Genomic DNA, 9,071 nt, shown 5'->3' with positions numbered 1-9,071 from the left:
GCCATTGCGGAATTAACATGATTTGACTAACATTGAATAAACAACAGAAAATTGGTGTAAATATAGAACCTGACAATGTGGATGTATTTGTAAGATGAGAGGAACATTCAGGTGGCTGGGGCTAATATGACACCTCAAATTGAAGCGGTAGAAAGAGATCTGATGAGAATGGATGGTTGTTTCTTTTTGGGATTTGATTGAATTAAATTGTAAACATGATAGTTCTATCTAGTTCATGGTCTTTTACATGGGCCATGGATCATAGTAACTTAGATGCCTTTATTACTGACTTATCTGCGAAATGAGATGTTATGAATTAGTTTCTTAGGGAAGGCACAAACTTCACTAAAATATCCCATGCCTTCATCAAAGATTTTACCCTTTCCCACCAAAGTTGTCATATTTTTCCCTACTGCCACGGAAGCATGAGGCACCAGCCTGCAGCTATCTCTCTCTCTTATTATTGCCAAACATTGGCATAATTTTCCCAACTGTCACTGAAGCTTGAAGAACCATTGTATGCGTAAAAAATGCTTGCTCCTAACTCCGTAGATCCTTTTGATTAGTGCATTACTTTTAAAGTATGAATGGAACACTTTTCATCCGACCTAATCGTCGGGTCCGAGCTATAGGATGTCATATTCGTTGCCGGAGTAACCACATACAAATTCACAAAAATTAATCTTTTACACATGCAATTCATTGACTATTACATTTATTCATGTTAAACAAACAATTTTGAGCCTTAATCGAGCATACGGAAGCTCTTAATCAACTCAAGTACGAAATATTATCAAACTGTAAAAATTTTAAAATGTATGGATTGACGTCGTGACTTCAGTCGGGACTTCATCTAGTGCTTGTCATGATGTGACCATTTCAGTATGTCACGTCACAATGACAAACCTTAGCTTATCATGAAGTCATTCACTATAATGACAACGTTGTGACATCCAAAATCTGAGGTCGCGACGTGGCTCCTATTTTTGGTAAAAATGAACCATTTGGTATTTATTTCATACTCTCCAACCAAATCTATCAATTTGTGCATCAAATATCAATTTCATTTGAATCAAAACATACCAAAAACATATCAAAACAAGACATTTAATCATTTCAAATCAAACCAATTCAATATAAGTTCAGCCTATTACCAAGCTAAACATTTTTATACAGTCAATCAAATGCCATTCAAAAAAATCAATTTAACTCTTCAATTACCAATCTTACCTATGTTATAATGCATTAAAACTTATCATTTTATATACAAGTGAACATTATATACCATAATGATTTAAGGGTATTAAACTTGAACCAAATCAATCAAACACATATCTTAAACATATGAATCAAACTTACTATTTCAACTAATCATCATTTTGGCCATTCTGCTTACTTCATCTTACTAACTTACATGGCAAGCTTAAGTAAATTCATGTTCTTACTAACTTACATGGCAAGCTTAAGTAAATTCATGTTTCAACTTCCTACATTCATCAAGCAGTGTTAATTCACGCATTAACCAATTTATTTACCATGAACAACATGGGAATCATCATATACCACATCCATCAAAAGTTACCAAACTCATCAAGACATTTATACATTAAGATATATGCCAAAAACACTTATATACATGCTACAATCCCAAGACTCAAAAAGATCTAATATCTACTAATTAACTGATAGGATAGTGTGACCTTTAGAACGATTCGACTTTACATGTCCCGCAATGTGGTGATCTACAAGGAAAAGTGAAAAACAAATAAGGTGAGCATATAAAAAGCATAGGAAGTTCATAGGCATTAAACAAAACTTACCTTATCTTACAATAAAATACAATATGTTACCATAATTTGACATAGTTAGTTAGTCATGGCAAAACACAATATCAATAAGGTGAGTTTGACATATAATCAAACCAAATTACATCTCAACCATATATCAATCCAATTCATTTTAAATTCAACATCTCAATACCATGCTCATGCTCAATTCAACATTTGTCCATTTGAACATCAAACTCATATCATCTAATGTCATTTCAATTTTTATTTTACATTGACCACTTAGCTTAATGAACTTAAATAAATAGACTCGGATACATAGCTAACTACATCACACTAGTGTCACGGACTTAGGATTTTTGCCTCACAATCCATACGGCCTTAGATAGTTTTATTGCATCAAAAACGCCTATCAGCCTAACTCCCACAATCTGAGGATTCAACAGAATTCCTCCTCAAAAACCCAACTCAAACGAAAGCAACTCAAAGTCAAACAAGATGAACGAAGAACGAAATAAGAATAAGCCACAGAAAAATAAGAACACAAGAGAGGAAAATTTGAGTAAATGCTCTCAAGAATTCTTATTGCTCAAAACTCCAGTGATTTACAATGAGGGGAGAAGCCTCTATTTATAGTTGAGCCTCCCTAAATCCAACGACACAGATCAGGTACATCAACGACTACGATTAAATGGTATCTACAAATCAAATCTCTAAGATAGCAAAATCATATCTTCTAAGATTACATATCATATCTAAGATTGCATATCTTCGAAGATCATGTTTCCATATTTGTCAAACTTGTAGATGGACCTTCAATCTCTTCAAGCAACGGGCCAGTCCGATTGGTCCAAATGACCTCATTCCCTCTTGATAGATCGCACAGATGTGTCATGGTTGCGGGCTCCTATGCATAACCCATGACATTCTCCCCCACCAAATCTAGCGACGCCCTCGTCGCATCCTCTGCATGGTACTGATCTATCTTGTCTTGGAATTGCTACAAGGCTTCAGCGGGTTCCCAACTCGTCTCACTATCGTGAAATCCCTTCTATCGGACTAGGTATTCATGCCGTGGTCGATAGTACTTCCGTCTCACTATACGATCTGCCTCAATGTATTTGACCTCTCGATCATAAGCGACTTTTACCTCCATTGGTGCTCGTTTGGACTTGCTTCGATTTGGGTCTTCTCCATCTTCATGGAATGGCTTAAGCATACTTACTTGGAATACTGGATAGACTTTAGACTTTGAGCTTTTCAGGCAACTCAAGCTTGTAGGTTACCTTGCCTACCTTCTTCACAACTTGAAATGGCCCTTCATATTGTCGCACAAGTCCTTTGTGCAAACCATCATGTCACAAAATCAGGTGTAGTTTAGCAAGGACTGGGTCACCAACCTAAAATTGCACATCCCTTCGATTTTGATCCGCCCACTTCTTGTTACGCTTACTTGCCTTATGTAGACAAGCTCTAATTAGATCGTTTTGCTCTTGCCAATCCTTCGCAAATCGATAAGCTACTGGATTCGGTCCCGCATAATGAGTTGCAACAGCATTGAGTGTAAATGGCTGCTGCCCCTATCACTATCTTGAATGGACTCTAGTTCGTCGCCCCACTTCGTTGTAAGTTGTACGAAAATTGTGCCACATCCAACAACTTCGGCCAATCCATTTTTGCCGTACTTACATAATGCCGAAAATACGTCTTCAACAATGCATTCACTTGTTCGGTTGGCCCATCGATTTGGGGATGCATGCTAGTGGAAAAGTTCAAGTCTGAGCCCATTAACTTCAACAACTCCATTCAAAACCGACCAATGAATCGCCCATCTCGATCACTGACGATAGACTGTGGTACTCCCCAGTACTTTACCACATGTCTAAGGAACAAATGAGCTGTCTCCTCAGCGGGACACTCCTTGGTTGCGGGGATAAAAGTTGCATACTTCGAAAACCTGTTCACCATAACAAAAATACTCACAAATCCATCAGACTTAAGCAAACCCAAAATACAGTCCATGGATAAACTTTTTCATGGGCGCTCCAGAATGGCCAAGGGTTGTAACAAACCAGCAGGGGCCTTTAACTCGACCTTATCTTGTTGGCACACCAAACAAGTTTTCACATAGGTCTCCACATCATCACCCATGTAAGGCCAATAAAATCGATCTTCCAAGAGAGCCAAGGTACAGTGTATACCTGGATGGCCAGCCCATTTGGAATCATGACATTCCTTTATGACTTTCTTTCGTAAATTCCCATGTTGAGGCACATATAGATGTTGCCCCTGAATGTATAGTAATTCTTCCTCGAGCCAAAATCTTGTTTTTTCATCTTTGGCAAGATCAATCAGATTCTTGGCTGTAAGATCGTGGGACAATCCTTTTTGAATGCGCGCCAATAGGGGACTATCAGGTTGGCTTATTGTTTCAAACTCTATTTTTTGGCTAAGCGCATCAGCCACAATGTTGGCACTCCCCGACTTGTATTCCATGCTAAAATCAAACTCTGCCAGCAAAACCTGCCAATGAGCCTGCTTGGGGGATAATTTTTTCTGGGTTAAGAAATAACTATTTGTAACATTATCAGTGAATACCTCGAACCTGGAACTCAGCAAATAGTGTCTCCATGTGCACAAGTAATGTACCACTGCAGTCATCTCTTTTTCTTGGACCGTGTATCTTTGTTTTGTCTCATTAAGTTTTCGACTCTTGAAAGCAATTGGATGCCCATCTTGCATTAGCATTCCCCTAATCGCATAATCTGAAGTATCCGTGCGTACCTCATACGCCTTTGAAAAGCCTAGCAACACGAGTACAAGCTCATTCATCATTGCTTGCTTCACTTGGTTGAAGGCTTTCTCGCACCGAGGATCCCAATCCCACACTTTACCCTTTTTCAACAAATCCGTCAAGGGTGCAGCGATCTTGGAATAGCCTTCAATGAAGCGACGGTAATAATTTGCTAATCCAAGAAAAGACTGCAACTCTGTCACATTGGTTGGTGGCTCTCAATCGGTAATTGCTCGAAATTTACTTGCATCCATTCAAATCGTGCCACATCCTACAATATGACCTAGAAATGGCACCTCCTATTGAGCAAATGAACATTTCTCCTCTTTGACATATAGCTCATTTTCTTGTAAGGTTTGAAACACCTCCCTCAAATGTTCCATATGCTTCTTAAGCGTCTTACTATGCACCACAATATTCGTCAAGATAAATAACCACAAAACTATCTAAGAAGGGTTGCAATACCTTATTCATTAGGGTGCAAAATGTGGCCGGAACATTTGTTAACCCGAATGGCATCACAAAGAACTCAAAAGACTTGTACCAAGTCACACAAGCTGTCTTGGGTTCATCCTCTTCCGCTACTCTCACTTGATGGCACCTCGATCGCAAATCCAACTTAGTAAACCATCTCACGCTACCAAGTTTATCGAACAAATCTGCAATAAGTGGAATGGGATACCTGTTTTTCACAGTGATCTTATTTAAGGCTCTATAGTCGATGCGTAATCTTAGGGACCCATCATGCTTCTTTTGGAATAGCACAGGTGCACCGAATGGGGCTTTAGATGGTTTAATGAACCCGGTATCTAATAGCTCCATCAATTGCTTTCGCAATTCCTCCAACTCGGGAGGAGCCATTCAATATGATGCCCTTGCTGGCGGTTCAGTATTAGGCAACAACTCAATCTTGTGGTCTACCTCCCTCTTAGGTGGCAACTTTTTTGGCAATTCCATGGGCATCACATCTTGAAATGACTTCAACAACTGTTTCACTTCTTCCTTTGGAATTTCTCCCTCGGATTTGTCATCTGCATTGTCCCTCAAGGTAGCTAGATAGGAGACTTCATTTCTACGTACTACTTTGGCAAATTGGATCGCCGACAATGTTTTTCCCTCCATGCTTCCCTTTTCTTTTTATTTGCACCATATATCGACGATTTGAATCGGAGATCGTCATGTAATTCTTAGAAAGATGAATATCCACATTAACTTGGTCAAGCAAGCTTAATCCAACTACAAAATCATAATTATCAAGTGGGATTACCTTAATAATTGCTTTGCCAGTCCACTCGTTAAGTTTGAGTTCCACCCCTTTTGCTACACTCGTTATGGGAATACTTTTCGAGTTCACCGTTTTGATTCATCTCGAATATTCCTCAACTTTGAGGCCAAGTTCATTCGCCATTTCTTCGGACATGAATAAGTCAGATGCACCAGTATCGACAAGTGCATTTAATCTTCTGCCAGCTACGATAATGTCCACAAATATTAACCCATTACATGATTTTTCTTCGACACCACCTAATATTGAATTAAGGCTTTTGGTGTCGTATTCGACTTCCTCGCGCGCCTCCATGGCATGAAAAGCGGCTTTCTTTGGACACACACTCATCCTATGTGGGCCTTGACAAAGATAGCTTTTTAATGGTCTTTTCTTATCCCAAGGTTTACCTTGACTAGCCCTTGGGCCTTCACCATTCTTGTCCCTTTGATCATTGTCTCTCCCACCATTGCTTTTGGATCTCGACTTGGGCTTAGAATACTTACTATTATCAAACTTCTTTCCCTCAATATTATAGAAATTTTCTGCCTCAGCCATGGCTATAGTCAATTCAGTGATACCTAGGTGACGCAACTTTGCTTAGCCCACATTTTCAGCCCATCCTTGAACCAATAGAATGCTTCCTTCTTGTTCAAGTCTGAGACCTGAAGCATCAATTCACTGAATTTTCGAACATAATCTCAAACGGTGCCTTGTTACGTAAGCTAGCGCAACTTAGCACGAGCCTCATTTTCAGCATGTTGCGGATAAAACTACTTCTTCAGCTCTCTTTGGAACTCCTCCTAAGTCCCAATAGCCGTTCCTCTACGTTTCTCATTCGTGGACCTACATCGCCGCCACAAAAGAGCAACATCAAAAAAGTAAATTGAAGTAGTGTTTACCTTGGTGGCATCATTCTTAATTCCCATTGCTTAAAAATATTGCTCCAATTCCCATAGAATATTGTTCACTTCTCTCGTAGACCTAGTCCCTTTGAACTTCTCGGGTTTTGAAACATCCACATGACGTTACTTTGGTCCCGAAGCCAACATCCCACTTTTTAGGGTAGCCTTACAGATTGTGAGCTCCCCTTTAAGCTCAGCAATCTCCTCTTTCATGGCAGTCACCAGGGCCTCAAGAGTTTCGTTCCTCATCGTCAATTTGTCCGAAGTGGATCTGAGAGTATCCAACACAAATTTCTTACTATCTTCCCTCAGTTCCTCTATACGGATCAGGAACACATCGAGTGTCTCTTTCATGTCAGCAACGGACTCCTTAAGATTGACCACTCGATTTTCCATGCTTGGCACATATCCCTCGATAGACTAGCCTTTCTAGCCCTCCCACGGGTCTCCATTGGCTCATTCTGATCAACAACTTCTTTTGACATCTCTCAACAATGCTTTCAAAAACCTGGCTCGGATACCAACTGTCACGGACTTAAGATTTTTGCCTCACAATCCGTACAGCCTTAGGTAATTTCTTGTTCCACAAACACCTAAGTTAGCCTAACTCCCACAATCTGAGGATTCAACAGAATTCCTTCTTGAAAACCCAACTCAAAGTCAAACAAGATGAACGGAGAACAAAACAAAAACAAGTCACAGAAAAATAAGAACACAAGAGAGAGAAATTTGAGTGAATGCTCTCAATAATTCTTATTGCTCAAAACTCCAGTGATTTACAATGAGGGGAGGGGCCTCTATTTATAGTTGAGCCTCCTCGAATCCAACGGTATAGATCAAGTACATCAACGGCTACGATTAAATGGTATCTACAAATTAAATATCTAAGATTACAAAATCATATCTTTTAAGATTACATACCATATCTAAGATTGCATATCTTCGAAGATCATGTTTCCATATTTTCCAAGCTTGTAGACGGACCTTAAATCTCTTCAAGCAACGGGCTAGTCCAATTGGGCCAAATGACCTCCTTTCCTCTTAATGGATCACACAGATGTGTCATGGTTGTGGGCTCCCATGCGCAACCCATGACACTAGTTGCTTGTTTGAACTAAATATATATTCGTGTCAGGTTACTAGTCTAAGCTAAACTTTTATAATGACACTATCGATTGCTTGTTCAAGCTTAATATATATACATGTTAGGTTACTTGTCCAAGCTAAACCTTTAAAACGACATTAGGTTACCAGTCCAGGCTAAACTTGTGTCACAAGTTTCTATGAGTTCGCAACAAATGCTAGATCTTGGTGATATTTATAACCAATCTCGTACAAGTGCGCACAAAACTCTATTGGCATGCGAATCATATCCTAACATTTATTAAGTTCACACAAGTCTCTTGTTCAATATAACCATTATTTTACGATTTAGTCCAAATCTCATATTTTACACTAATTCGCAATCAAACACATACAAACATTCAACTAATTACTATGAGAGCATAGGTTTTTAATATATCAAAGTACATGAGTTATTCGTATATGGTCAATCATACATTTACTCATGATTAACGTAACTCATACCATGAACGTTATAAGTGAATAAACCCTTATATTTAACTTAAGTTAGTCTGATATTTTGTTAGTTTAGACAACCACATCTATGTCCCTATTTGTAGGAGTCAATCTTGCTCCAATAGCCAAGACAAACTATCTCCCCAATTAAACTTATAGACGATATAATAGTCCCTATTATTTGAATCATTTACTCAATTTGATTATGTGGACTATAAAATTTTAGACTACCTACCAATGTGAGTTGTCTTCTCACAATATAATTCATCTATACAATACAATTCATATTAGTTAAACTTTAGGTAATCAAAGAGCTTATATTTGTTTATACATTTTACTTTTCTTGCAAAAACCATTAAAAGAAAACATACAAAGATTAGTTAAATGAACATATGATAATTTTATATTTATTCAATCATTCTGAAAATTACAAGTAATCATGATGAAAAAACTACACTAAAGACACAAATCCTAACAAGCATCCTATCCACTACCACACTTTCGTTATTTTCTTTAAATTTCTATTAACATGCCCTAATCTACCATAGGAGTAATAAAGGTTAGATAGTCTTTCATATTTGATCTTTGCACATAGTTTTTTTCTTTTTGAGTAATAAAGGTTAGATAGTCTTTCATATTTGATCTTTGCACATAGTTTTTATCTTTTTGATTTAAGAACCTAATAACATGCCATTAAGGAGTTTTGCGCCTCCATATCTACCTTTACTTTAAGAAAACCTCTT

This window comes from Gossypium hirsutum, chromosome A05 (genome assembly GCF_007990345.1).
Source record: "Gossypium hirsutum isolate 1008001.06 chromosome A05, Gossypium_hirsutum_v2.1, whole genome shotgun sequence".
In the NCBI taxonomy this organism is placed as follows: domain Eukaryota; kingdom Viridiplantae; phylum Streptophyta; class Magnoliopsida; order Malvales; family Malvaceae; genus Gossypium; species Gossypium hirsutum.
Note: the sequence above shows the minus strand (reverse complement) of the source record.